General features: G+C 37.3%; 1 non-coding gene across 1 annotated transcript; it reads right to left on the reverse strand.

The window, feature by feature from the left end:
• Positions 1 to 13,190: 13,190 nt before the first annotated feature.
• On the reverse strand, positions 13,191 to 13,297 carry LOC143666419 (U6 spliceosomal RNA). The gene has a single exon (XR_013167618.1). It is a non-coding gene; the product is annotated as a U6 spliceosomal RNA (small nuclear RNA).
• Positions 13,298 to 13,615: the final 318 nt, after the last annotated feature.

The raw sequence follows: 13,615 nt of genomic DNA on the forward strand, positions 1-13,615 counted from the left end.
GACAATTGAGATGACACGCAACCCCTAAGAAGTATGCAGCATGGATTGGAGATCAGTGAAAGAAGACCCAGAAAAATGACAACTTTAAATAAAAAGATTTGAATTCAAGACCTGTCCTTCCACTTATTAGCACTGCAGCTTTAGAAGAATCCATTAATTTCTCTTAACTTTGGTTCACTCATTTACCCTTAATGTAGGAGCATGTGACTGCTTGCAAATTACACAAGTGTAAGGTACCAATAATTGTTGGGAATATTATAACAATAGTTATTAAGATAGAAGTGTTAAAGGAAACCTGTATTAGATAGGTTTTGCTGTGACAACAAATAACCTCCAAATCTCAGAGCTAACATGGATAAGCAGCTGTTTCTGGCTCATGTTAAAAGAGGACTACCGGCTGCCTGTAGTTCTTCAAAACTATCCGAAACATCCATAATCTAAGAAAAAATCAAGGGAGCAGACATCCCATTTTGTCACCATTCTGACGCAGGGAGTGAGTGACACACAAGCAGATCATCTATATTACTTAGTTGTGGAACTTAACAAACAAACAAAAAATGTTAGGAGTAAAATATTTTTCTAATTATTAGACATACTCAAACTTTTAAAAAATTAAATCATAGAAGTCAATATTTAAGTAAATCATTTTCTGTCCTGTTGTAAAGCAAATAAACTTTCAAAATGAATAAAAGTACTCCTAGTTTATGACTTCATAATATCACAAATACGGGTAGTATGCTTTCAGAAAACACCAGTGAACCAAAGTAGAATGTCATCAGGTCGCTAACTGCCAGGAAACTTGGTGCAATCTGGGCTGCTAATGTGGTTGCACGGATGGTTCACTGAAAGGGCAAGAATCAAGAGGAAACCAGGAGCTGGAATCAGTCCATCCTCTGCTCACCAACCCATGTGCCTGGTGTGGTGATGTCAGCTCAGGAGCAGGGCACGTCTCTCACAAGTGTATCATTTAGCCCTAAAAGAAGGTCTGATTGGGAAAATCATCAAAAGCCTGGGTCTGCTTCATAATGCTGGGTGCAGTGATCATACGTGTCAAACTTCTCTGAATTCTAGAGGAAAATCTCTCGCTAATATTCCCAAAAGACCGCATATAATATACATTTCTTACTATGTTAGCATGCAGTAAGAAATAAGACCTCCAAAAGTACTAGATACTCAAGAAGTCCAATTATAATCTGAAGATAATCAAAGAACCAGATTAAACTCAGTTAATGGTAACAGGCATCTGTTTCCACCAGCATGATATGCTGTGGACGGAGGCATTTTTTGTCCCTTTCTAAGCTTTCTCTGATAGATTCTGCCACCCCATTAACTCCCGTTTCCACCAGTGTGTCATTGATCAGTGCCATCATGATGGGTGCATTCTGTCCTCAGATCCCTCAACATCTCAAAGTCTTTCTATAAACCATATAGTAACTGGTCTTTTTAACTGGCAGACAGGAATACTTGAACTCTGAGGTCCCTTAGTACAATCCATCACAGGTTTGTAAGAGTTCCTTCCTGGGTACTCTCAAACAAGTTCTAAACTCTGAGCTTTCACCTAGGCTTCTGCTCTTCACCTTTCTAAGGCTTCTCTCAGGTGAACTCTCTGATATCTTCAGCTTCCTAATTCTAAGGGTTTTAGACATTGAATATTTACAGCAGTTTTTCTTATGGGATTTCTCTGACTAATGGCATCGTATGATTTATAATTCAAAAGTCTCCTAAATTTACCAGGAGCAAAAGTTTTCTGTTTCTTAGGACCTCTCACTTAGCTATTTTGAAGAAAATTACTCTCAACTTAACAAGCATCTATGCACTTTTTTTTTCTTGGGAAAATTCTTCCTACATAATAATCTTGCCTTAAGATTAAGAATCATTTGATGCTTTTTCGGTTTGGTGTGGTTTTTTAAGAAGGATTTGACTACTTGAAAAGGCCACAGTGGATTTTTCTGTTAGAGAACTGAGTGCTTGCCATTCCTACGGCTTGTGGACCTGTAAACCTTGGTATTTGAAGCCCTAGAGTTTTGCCCTCAGTGTCATATAAAATTCTACATCTAGAATAGAAGAGACGGTCATGGTGGCCTCGGCCTCTGTCTTCATAAAAGGGCCCCATGAGCTCCTCCCACCTGAAAGGCCACTCTCCAGCAGAAAAATTCTTCATCTTCTAAATGTGAGATCGCCTTCCCCTTGTTTCTCCTACAACTAATTTTTAGAACTTTTTATTAGAAGTATTTGAGCTTTTCCCAATCCCCAGAAATATGGTATGCTCAAATCTGAGACTGTAAATACCATGCTAATAGAAAATACATCGAAAGAAAAGAAATCTGAGGGATAAGTTTATTAAACCACAAGAAGTCTTGTGTGTTATTCTTCTAGAGCTGCTGTCTAAGAAGATAGTCACTTTGAGGATCCTTTATGTAGTTTTCCACTAAGATAATCCCTTAATAGAATCAGTTTTGGTATACAGAGATGCTGTAGGAAGGATAATGAATACATTTCTCTTATGAAACTTCACCATCGCCACCTAACATATCAGTTCTTGATGCATCTATATAATGGACCTCTTCGGAATAACTTTTCCTTCAAAGATGAGCCATTACAAAAGGTACTATGCTGTTTCAGCAAGTAAAATTAGATATAGGAGCTTTAAAATAAGCAATAAATGCCTTTTTTGCTTTTGTAAGAGATATTGCATAGTCGCTATACCATAACAAATGTTGAATTGAAAATTTTAGGTACTTAGATAGGATAGTTACTCCATAAAAGTCAAGGTAAATGTTAAATATCTATTGAACATTATTGTAATGCTTACACTCTTCCCATGCTCTCTTTTAAGAGCACAGATAGTTCTCTGATTCTTTATGATAGAGAATTTCATGAGAGTTTAGAGTGAATGAATAAAATGGTGATGCCAGTGGCAAATGCCCAGGGCGTTGTAGAGTTAAGGGTGGCCACCATACAGCCTGCTTCCTTACTCATGCCCTGTGGACCCATACAACATTCCCTGCTGACTGTTACTGATGTAGCAGCAAACCTAATGGGTGATAAAGCTAATTTTTTTTTCATTGCCTCTCTCATATTTTCTGGTTGTCTTACAAAAACATCCTGACAATTTCACATAGAGGGCTCTTGATAAATTCAAAATGTCATGACCTGTGATACTTATATAACCTACCACCTAAAGTAGAGACTATAACCTAATATTACAGCAAATGAGGGCAGATAAAGAAGAAAGGAAAACCGAAGGACAAAAAAGGAAACAGGAAAAGAAGCAAATGAGATGGAAAATGTAGCAGAAAAATATTTTTCCTCTACATGATCACCCAATGCTGTCAAGCCTTACGTTCTCCTTTTCTTACAGCTTCCATGTTATTAAGAGTGACTGCTCTGATCAACAAAATTCCCACTCAGGGGCCACCTGTCCTGCATATCCAGCGCCTTATTTAATGCTATCACATCTGTCCCTGAAAGCTCAAAGCAGGTTCAAATTAACATAAAAGTTATTTTCTAGGCATAGAGATGAAAAACATATTTGAGCAACATAGGTAACTTTTATTTAAGTTGACCCTTAGTGCTCATTTTTAACAGTTTTCATTACAGGAGCCATAAAACCAACACATTTTGGACAATCCCACTCAATAAAAGAAAGTTGAATTTGGTACCTCTCTGTTGTTGCCTGAACAATACCAATTTAAAAATTAATAAATAAATTCCCAAATCATGTGCGAGTAAGTACAGTCACCCATCAAGAAGAGAGGAAGCCAATTAACCTTCCAAAGCTTAGGAGACAAATCACTTTCCCAGAAAATATCATAAAAAGGAATTGCAAAAATTGCAACGTGTCTTCCTACGGTCCTTTAATAGCTTAGGAGCAAGTTGATTTTCCAGACATCTGTGCAAATGTATATTCCATATTTTCAATGAAATCTTGGTCCTTTTCCCTGATACTCATAACTCCATTACTACCTTGAGACAGAAATATTAAATGCCCATTTCAGGGTCTTGCAGGTCCAGGCACTCAAAGCAGTGGCAACTCCATGTGCTCCAAAACCTCTGAGCTCGACTTTGAGAAAGAAAGAAAGAGTCCCCTTCAGAGAGGAGTGTCTGCATTCTGAAGATACGGACCGGAACATGTGCTGCACATAAAATTGCCTGCAATATAAAACTTGCTCTGATTAAACCACAGTATTGTGTCTGTTAGAACGCAAGCTATCACACTTGGTGATATTTAAATACAAACACAAAACAACTTATACAATTTCTTGCTTCATTTTGAAAGTTGGGCAAATGAGAGTTTTTAAAAACATGTGAATTAATGCAGTAAAGCCAGCAGCACAAGTTACTGCACGGTGATTGAGGAAGACACATCAGTATACCTCAGTGCACGCAATGCATGCGTTCTGCCATATCTGTTTGAATGCCACCCCAACTGCTACCTCCAGCTTCGCCTGTCCCCCACCACCACCTGGCACAAACACTTCCCATCACACCATACGCAGGCTCGTCAAAAATGCATCGCTTGCAGCTTCAGAAACTCTCCGAATTCTCTTTTTATCCTGAAATTCTGTCTAAACTGATTCCTTTGCCTTAAACCCCATCCCTTCCCCTACTCTCCAAATTGTTTCCCACAAATTCTTCCTTTGACTAACTCTTCTTTGCTTCCCAAACTATGTGCAGACTCCAAAACTGCCAAGAATGGATATGGTAGCAAAACAAGCATCTTTCTAGCTTCTTTGATGACATTTTCATATTCTGTTTTACATTACAGAATTCAGCTTTGCATGGATGTTTATTTAGGTAAATTAACAAAGAAATGGTCCTGCCTCCTGGCAGAGAAATTCGTTAAAGAATCAAAACCCTTTTAGAACATTTCATTGCATATTAAATACTCTATACTTATTAGCATATTGATGCTATAGCATCCACATTTATTGCACTTTTACCGTCTTGGTTATGTTCCATTTCTAAATAAGTCTCTAACTTCATGGCTTGTGGCATATTTGATTTGTTGCTTAAGCAAACAACAATGAGAGTTACCAACTCCTCATATCACAAAATTGATAAAATCTTGTTAATATAAATACTTTGAGACACTACAACCCAGAAAAAAAACACGCATGATAAAACCTCATGCTTTTGTTTTCAATAAGTAGACAAAGAAAGATGAATCATAAGTAATAGAAATAATAAAATATGTCATTTTCATGCTAGCTTTATCCTTATCGTGATCATTATCTAACTGCAATTTTATTATATTATTGCTCTTTGATGTCAGGTTTGCTAACAACAATCAATAGCATAACCTTTTTTCACTAAAAACATATGTCCTTTGTTTAAAAGCTGTCCATTTGAATATAAAAGCTAGAAAACTGCAATGATGAGTGTATCTGAAATGTAAGGGAAGCCAGCATTGCTTTTGTTATACCCAAAGAAAATAACTTACTCATTTCTCTCAGTGTTTAACTTACTGAAATGACGAGCCTGATTTCAAGAAGTTGATCAGTTATTTCATAAAATTTCTTCAGCTTCAAGCTTTTTACACCCCTGAATATATTCTTATTCTTAAAGACTTTTCCTGTGGTAAGGTTATGTGTTCCCATGCTGAACAGCAAGGGAATCAAGTTGAAAAAGAAGAAGGAAGGGGCCCTTTCCTCAGTTAGGCCTCAGGCTTATCTGGGCAGCCTCCTATTTTTAGCCAGATTGCAAATGGTATCTGTGATCAAAGGCCCAGGGCCCTGGAGGAACCCAGACCCACAGCACCAGGCTACTGCTTCCTGGTGATCTGTGAGCAGGAAGGACTCCTGACATGAAAGACAGCTTACACAGCACAAGAATAGCAATAAACCAGCTGTGAAGTGCTGCACACTGCCCTTGAGCCAATGCAAATTGTTCCAAATAATTTTTCCCTTCTTTTCAGCTCTGGATGCCCCGCTGGGGCATTTAACAGCCACATACTCAGTGTACAAAAGCTTCTCTAAATAGAAAAATACAGTATACTAATGTGTTTAGAATAAGGGAACCAAACATCCACAATTCAGATTTGATGCCTCCTTTTCCTTTTGTTGGAAATGAGTCCATTAATGGCAGGCTTGTTCGGGATACTAACTAAGCTTCCAATCAGTAATGTGGAAACGTGATTTACTTGGCTGAGAAATACTCAATTAACCATTGAATTTGTTGTTAATTTAAAAGTAAATGGGCTGTTGAGCTTTTATGTAGAACTGTTCATGCAACTAAAATGTATATTTACCAAAAGATTAAGAAGCACGATGCTTATTTTACTGTATTATTTCCTATTAGACAATATATACTATAGAAAGAATATGAAGTTTATATATATTCCAAAGGAATATTCTCTTGTAAGACATGAGAACAATATCAGTATAAGATAAGTAACGATACTTTCATATATAGGGCTTCATTTAAGTTTTCACATTCTTTAATGCTATCCCACAAAATCCTTTGAATAAATACATAAAACTAAATTTTCTCTCTCAATAAGGGTACTTGTTCTAAGCATTTATATTGTCTTTATTAAAATAAGAATACGATATTAAAAGAAAATCTTTTAATAATATTTAATTATTTTCAAAATCATACAACAGATGCATTGAGTGGTTCAGGCAATGCTATGCTTCCAATTAGAAGGTGAATTTTATTCCACAAGAGAAAAATTATCTTCAAATAATTCAACATTTCACTATAAAAGTTAGGCAGAAAGATTTTAAAAATCAAACAAACAAATCTTTAAGGTTACTTGGATACATATGTTTTACTTGGTAGAGTAGATATGTTATTTTCATATTAAATTAAAAGAAAATATGTATTATCAAAACATATAAAGCACATTTAGTATTATAAACAAATCGATAATTTATAGTATCACACTCTTTGGCAAAGAATAATTTCCTACAATAAATTATTACATTCTAAGCTTATTGAGTATATATTTCTACATTTGTCTAAAATGAATAACTTTTTTTAAAAAATTCAATTTTTTGTCTCACAATAAACATCCCCTGTACCCCACGTAACTGTGTATATTTATCATACAGCTAGTGAGGCAAGATTTCTCTCTGCCTAAATATCAAAAATTACTTTTTAAGAAATTATTGTTTTAAGTGCAATCAACCAGAGAATTTTTCTAAAGTAATCTCCAGCTTTAAAATATTTTATTTGGAAGCATCCTGTTGGAGACTTCTGATGGGGTCAATTATATCAAATTTCTAAGTGCTTTTCTGCAAAAGGTATCAAGTTATCAAAACCAATTCTATTTCCAGTCATGAAAAAGTGCGACTGTATAATCAATATCCATTTGCATAATGTCATGGAAACCTACAACATGTATTAGTAAGAGTACAAGTATGGATTGAAATCTAATTGCTATTCCCAGGGATTTATTCCATATTTTGCTTTGTTTTGACTTGTATAGTAATAAACATGGACGTAATGAATACACCAAGCCTCACAGTGCTTGGTCCTAGAGCCAGCTCGGCCACTAACATAACGGCTCTGGTATTAAACCATGTTTTACTTGAGACTGATTTTTCGTCAGTGTTAGAGGTTAATAACACTGTTATTTCCTATATTGCCTGGATTTAATAAAAGCAGTGGGGCATAACATTCTGTAAAGCCAGGCAATAAGAGGAAATAACGCAAATGTTAACCCCTAACATAAACGTAATGGTAATCATTCCGGTCTAATTTTTAAATTAATGCCTTTGGTAGTCTCCCAAGTGGTCAGAAAAAGCTCTCCCCTCAGTGTGCTAGCAACTCCCAAGATCAAGGTCAAGGGCAAATTACGCCATCAGCTCATGTGTTTAACAACATTTGTACACCATATCCTCATTTAATACATAAACACATTATATTAAGAATAAAACTGCAATAAAGTAATAAAACTGCTATTATAGATTTGCTAAAGTGAAAGTACATATTGAAAATGTTAAAAAAAATAATTACTGCATGCAGAAAAGTTGACCCAGCATCTTATATATAAACATGCAATCAAGTTTCACAATAAGGTAGGTAAACCTCCAACTTTTAAATACCTAAGAAATAGAAACAACAGATACGATTTAATCTATATCTAGTCAAGTATTTTAAAAGAGCACCTATGAAATTTCAATTTCTTAGTTTGCTTCCTACTCTTTCTAAAAATCCATTGTAGGTATTTGTATATACACTGTATTGATTATTTTCTATTTTGTACATATTTTTCTAATGTTTTAGCAGGTAGGGTTGATTTCAGTTTTATTACATGTCAGCTTTGCCTGCTATAACACCAGGTCATGTCAACAGGCTCTTTGTAAACCTAAGTCAGCAACGTAAATATTGCATCGTTATCAATTATTTCAGATCCTCACACCCTGCAGTGAGTACACAAAGAACCAAATGTCAAATGTGATTTTTGTAACTCATCTAGGCTGTACAGCATTTTGTAGACCCACCAAAGTGAAAACATTCCCAGTTCTCATCTTTTAAACAATACCACTCTTATGACATATTTCAACCATCCACTGTTTTTCTTACCATCTTTTCATACTCAGTTTACAAAAGCAGAAATGTCCCTCTAAACTGTTGGGTGATCCAGAGGGAGTTCATTAGAATGTTTTCTTAATAAACATTAAGAAAAATACATTTCTTGGGCCGTTGGATCCTGTGTCTCATTTATTCTTCAAAATATGGGTACTACGTGGACACCAAAACTACGCTTACTGATTGATATTTATATAATGGTGGAACCAGGAGGGAAAGACCTTCAGCCTGATGTAACCAATCCTACTTCCATCGTGTATCAGGCTTCTAATTCCTAGTCAGCCTCCAGTGACAGAGACCGAGGCTGCGTGAACAGGGAAAGCTGAGCACTGAGTGTATCTTGTTCCCTGAAGACTGGTGGTGGAGTAGGACTTGTGGTGGTATCTTGTTCTTTGAAAGAAAATTCCAGTTAACCTAGCAAACATAAATTACAGTGGCAACGCCATTTAAAATGCACATTACCTGTCTTGTCTTTGAAAGACCTGAAAATCTTTATCAAAATAAAGGGAAAAAAGAAAATATAAAATCCAGGGAAAAAGGAAAAACTTCAAACAAGCTTACAGGACATTTCAGAAAGGGAAAGTTCATATGCGACTGGTGGGAAGCATCACCAGTGGCCACATCCATCGTGACCAAGGCCATGGGACGAGATGGACTCTCCTTGGCTGTGTGTTTACACCCGCTCCCTTGCTGGGAGAAGAGCTTCACAGTACTGAAAACTGCCAAGGGCTTCTGGCTGAGGAAAGCAACAAAGATGCTCTGTGATGATAACATCCAGTGCACTCTAAGGAGAACCACAGTCTTCTAAGACATTCACTCTATTCTGCAACAAGGGAGAATAGCAATTGAGGTGAACAAACTAGGGGCTGGGGAGCCATGAGAGTAGGCAGCGGCTGAGGGAGGCAATGCAGCAGAGCTCAGTAGGGAGGGGAACGGGGTGGGGTGACATCCTAGCGGACCACTTACTAGATGTATTACTTGGAGCAAAGTATCCAGCCTTTCTAAATTTCCTCATCCATGATATTAGGATTAACTGTATCTACATTGTAGATAATCTATGCAAAGCAGCGATTGGTTCCCAATCATTCATCTCATGGACTGAGTGATCATTAAATACCACTAAGGAAATCTCTACTGCAAAGTGCAATGAAAATACTAAGTCGCGCTTCAGTTTCTGAGATTCTAAAGTCCATCTCTTCTGAGTCTTTCCACATCAAGTGACTTATTCCTAAATGTGTGGTCTGGGATGGTAGCAGATGAGTGCAGTCACATAAAACATTAATCCTAAGGGCAGTCGCAAAAGACAAAAGCCATACCTGCAACCACTAAGAAAATGCTACCTTATGACCTCTCAGCTAGGTCCTCGAAGAAAGACTAGCAAATGATAGGTTCCTCTTATAAATTATTCCTAGACAGAAATAAAGAAATACAAACTTTCTGTTTATTAAAAATATTCATCTAGTATATAATTTCACAATTTAATGAAACTAATTAAAATAAAATAAAGACACATAATATATGCCCTGTATCCCTAAGGAGTCTGTAGTATGAGGGAGGAAAAACCAGATACATAAATAACCGGAGTGCTACACAGCACTGCTATTAGAAAGGTGCCCTGAAACTTCTGGATCATAGAGTATGAGAGAAAGAGAAATTTGGAGAAAATATAAAATTCGCCCCAAACTTGGAAGGATAACTGAGCAGGAGGGAAAAATATATTTTCATTCCTCAAATGGATACCTTTTTGCATTTAGATTCAAGGAATCTAACTACATACATGGCTGGCTGTTGCTCCCTCCAAAGGGGCCATTATTATAGTAATGGGGAAAAACCGCTCCAGCACACTCCACCATTCCCTATCTGGGTATCTGAAAGAAGCTCACAGGGGTGAGATTACTGCTTTGTTGCCTCTACCCATAGTTTACAAACTATTAGAGCAAGGGTCATCTCTCACTCAGCTTTGTATCCCTTAGCACCCAAAACAAAAAGCCTGGCACAGGGTAGAATTCTTGACAAATGGTTGTAGCTCACAGGAAGAGCTGTTCTCTTGCTCAGCAACTAGAATTCCCCGAGTTCTGTGACAATCTCCTCTAAGTCTAGTAATTCATCTTTACCTGCCAGAACCGTCATTGGTCTTCGGAAAAACAACCCCATTTTAGGAAACCTCCCCTTTGGGATCCAAGGATCCTACAAATGAGCTAGTGGCTTTTTTTCTTTTTTTCTTTTTTTTTTGCACAGGCAGGCACCAGGGATTGAGCCCAGGTCTCCAGCATGGCAAGAACTCTGCCTGCTGAGCCACCGTGGCCCGCCGAAGCTCGTGGATTTTTACAGAAGGAAGTATTCGTTACCTTTGCCCATCCTTTATTTTTGTAATTCTTGTTCATGTCTTTTACTTTTGTAGTTCTTGTCCATTCTGGGAAGTTCAGAACTTTCTCCCAATGCGCTTATTATTTTAATATCCTCAATTGATAGTGTTGCCATCATAATATTTAAATTCGGTTAACTGCTGAATTCAATGTTACATGAATATAGTTTTTATTACTCAAGTTATAGAAATCCAGAGACAGTGATATGTTTCAAGATGTTATGGAGAAGATCATAGGCAAGAAACAATAGCAAATAAAGTGGCCCATATTCAGGATATATTTGACTCTGGGAAGTTGTTTGACTAAAACAACATAAGAGTTAATGTTGGTGAAATTACCATCAATAGATATTGTGCTATGTATTTCAGCATAAGATCCTGTCTGACCCTGAGAAACTTCTAGTTTCAGGAGTATTGCTGTCCTTCTAGAACTCTCCCACTGTTTTAGGTAAAGCCTTGGAAATTTCCTCTAGGACCTAAGTCTTCCAGCGGTTGGTATCACGGAGCAGAAGGAGATTTCCACCCTTGGGAGAGCCTGCGGGCAGAGTCAGCCTTCCTGAACCTGATCTCCTGGCTGGCTGGCAATCAACTGGAACCCAAAAGGAAATTGACTAAAGTCACTTAGGATTTCCTAATTAAGCCTTCTAATAACAGAAGGTTTTTGTAAGCGTAGCTGAAATACAAGGAAGGGGAAATCATCAGGGACTATTTAAGGATAAAGTAGGACATGTTTCAATAAAAGTCAGCCATAATGAAAACTTTAGTAACCCAGGCAGATATTTGGGCAATTACTAATATGCTGCCAAAAAAAAAATATCAGTTATATGAGCCTAAGATCCATTACTCTTCATGAAATACAAGAAGTGTTTAGTTATATGTAAATATTATTCACAAGAAACATTTGCGAATCATAATTTACAAGGAATAATTAGAGACATTACTTGCCTGATGGGCTTAGATTTTAATTTAAAAGCAAAATGGATACTTTGAAACTCCAGAGAGGTGGAACTGTAGGCAGTAGAGCTGATATTTTCATTTCCTACTTTTGATTCACTTGAAAGCTAAAGGCTTAGTAGCAGAGCAAGAGGCATTACAAATACATCCACATACAAGACCATGCAAAGTTGCTGTCACCCCCTGGCATGAGGTATTTTTAAATAAAATGTAAAGAAAATAGGAAATTAATTCTGATAAATGTAAGGTCTCAGAACACATCCCCTCCCCCTCCCCATTCCCCACCCCACCCCACCACCTGTGTCTTTGGCGGGTTCAGAAATCCAGATATGGATTAACTACCCATACCAGCTGGTGCTCTATCCTGCAGAGGGAGAATGAAGACATCCCACCCAACTAGAAACACAGCCCTAATCTGTTTCTGCTGATAATGCCCTTCCCTAACAGTGCCTCACTGCCTGATACCTGCAGGTGCAGATCAAGAACAGTGTGTGATGCCTCAACAATCTATCCTACCCTAAGTCAGCAAGCCCCCGTCCAATCAAGGGACAGCACAAGGGACAGGCGTCAAGGGACGCCTGCTGGGCACCTCCCTCCTCGCATCATTTTCCCTTAAAACACAGCTCCCTGAACAAAGACCCACAGCCATTTTCTTCTTCTTTTCCTGACTCCACCTGCTTCCTTCTTTTCCCTCTCCCACCTTCCACCCTGCTTTATTCCTTCAATAAATCTGTTGATCTTTGACTCACAGTCTTGTGTGGAATCCTTAATGACCCTGTGCCTGACAATAAATATTGCTAAAAGAATAGTAGCTCTTTTTAATACCACTTGCCTTGGCTCCCCTATCTCATCCGGGTTCTAGGTGAGTCAATTCTGGGAATAGAAGGACTCATGTTTCAGAAAATCATTGTGACACTTTGGTTTATATGATTCATTAAGAAAAATAACACTAAGAAAAATTATATAACATTAAGGAAAATAATAACAAACAAAACAGAAAACAAAATTTCTTTCTTAAAGATTTCTGGTAAGCCTCCCAATACAACATGAGACAGAGAGTACAACAATTATTTTATAGGTGAGTAATAAAAGGTTCCACAACTTTGCTGGAGTTGCCCAAAGTTCTAAGACCTAGTTAGTAGATATTCAGAACTAATATCAATTTCCTACAACTTGAAGTCAAAGAAATCTTTCTGCTATATCAAACCACCTCTATCTCTCCCAACCACCTCTTAAGTTCAAGAGCAATTGAACTGATTTGCCTTGTCTTTTCAGATGCTTCATCTTGCAGATTCTTCATGGGAGTCCCTATTATTATTATTATTACTAATTTTTTAATATGGAATACTTCACGACTTTGCATGTCAGGCTTGTTCAGGAGCCATGCTAATCCTCTCTGTATCATTTCAGTTTTAGTATTTGTGCTGCTGAAGCAAGCACGCGAGTCCCTATTATTTAAAGCAAATGTATTAAAACCATGGTAAAGCAAGATAGAAAAAAAAACCTGAAAGTTTTTCTGCATCAGTCTTTGTTACACCTGACAACCAGGGAGACAAAACCCCCCACAGGTCCTTCTTTTGCTACCAGTAGTTGAATATTGGTGTTTTATGCCCATGACGGCTGTATTTGATTTTTTTAAGAGCCAGAAAATAAACAAAAACTGTATGTGCTGTTTCCTGTGTTTGCAAAGACTGTGACCCTTCACTCTTATAAATCTATTCAAAGCTGATGTCTGGAGTTTGCGTGTTTCAAGAATGT

This window comes from Tamandua tetradactyla, chromosome 22, assembly GCF_023851605.1.
Source record: "Tamandua tetradactyla isolate mTamTet1 chromosome 22, mTamTet1.pri, whole genome shotgun sequence".
Classification (NCBI taxonomy): Eukaryota; Metazoa; Chordata; class Mammalia; order Pilosa; family Myrmecophagidae; genus Tamandua; species Tamandua tetradactyla.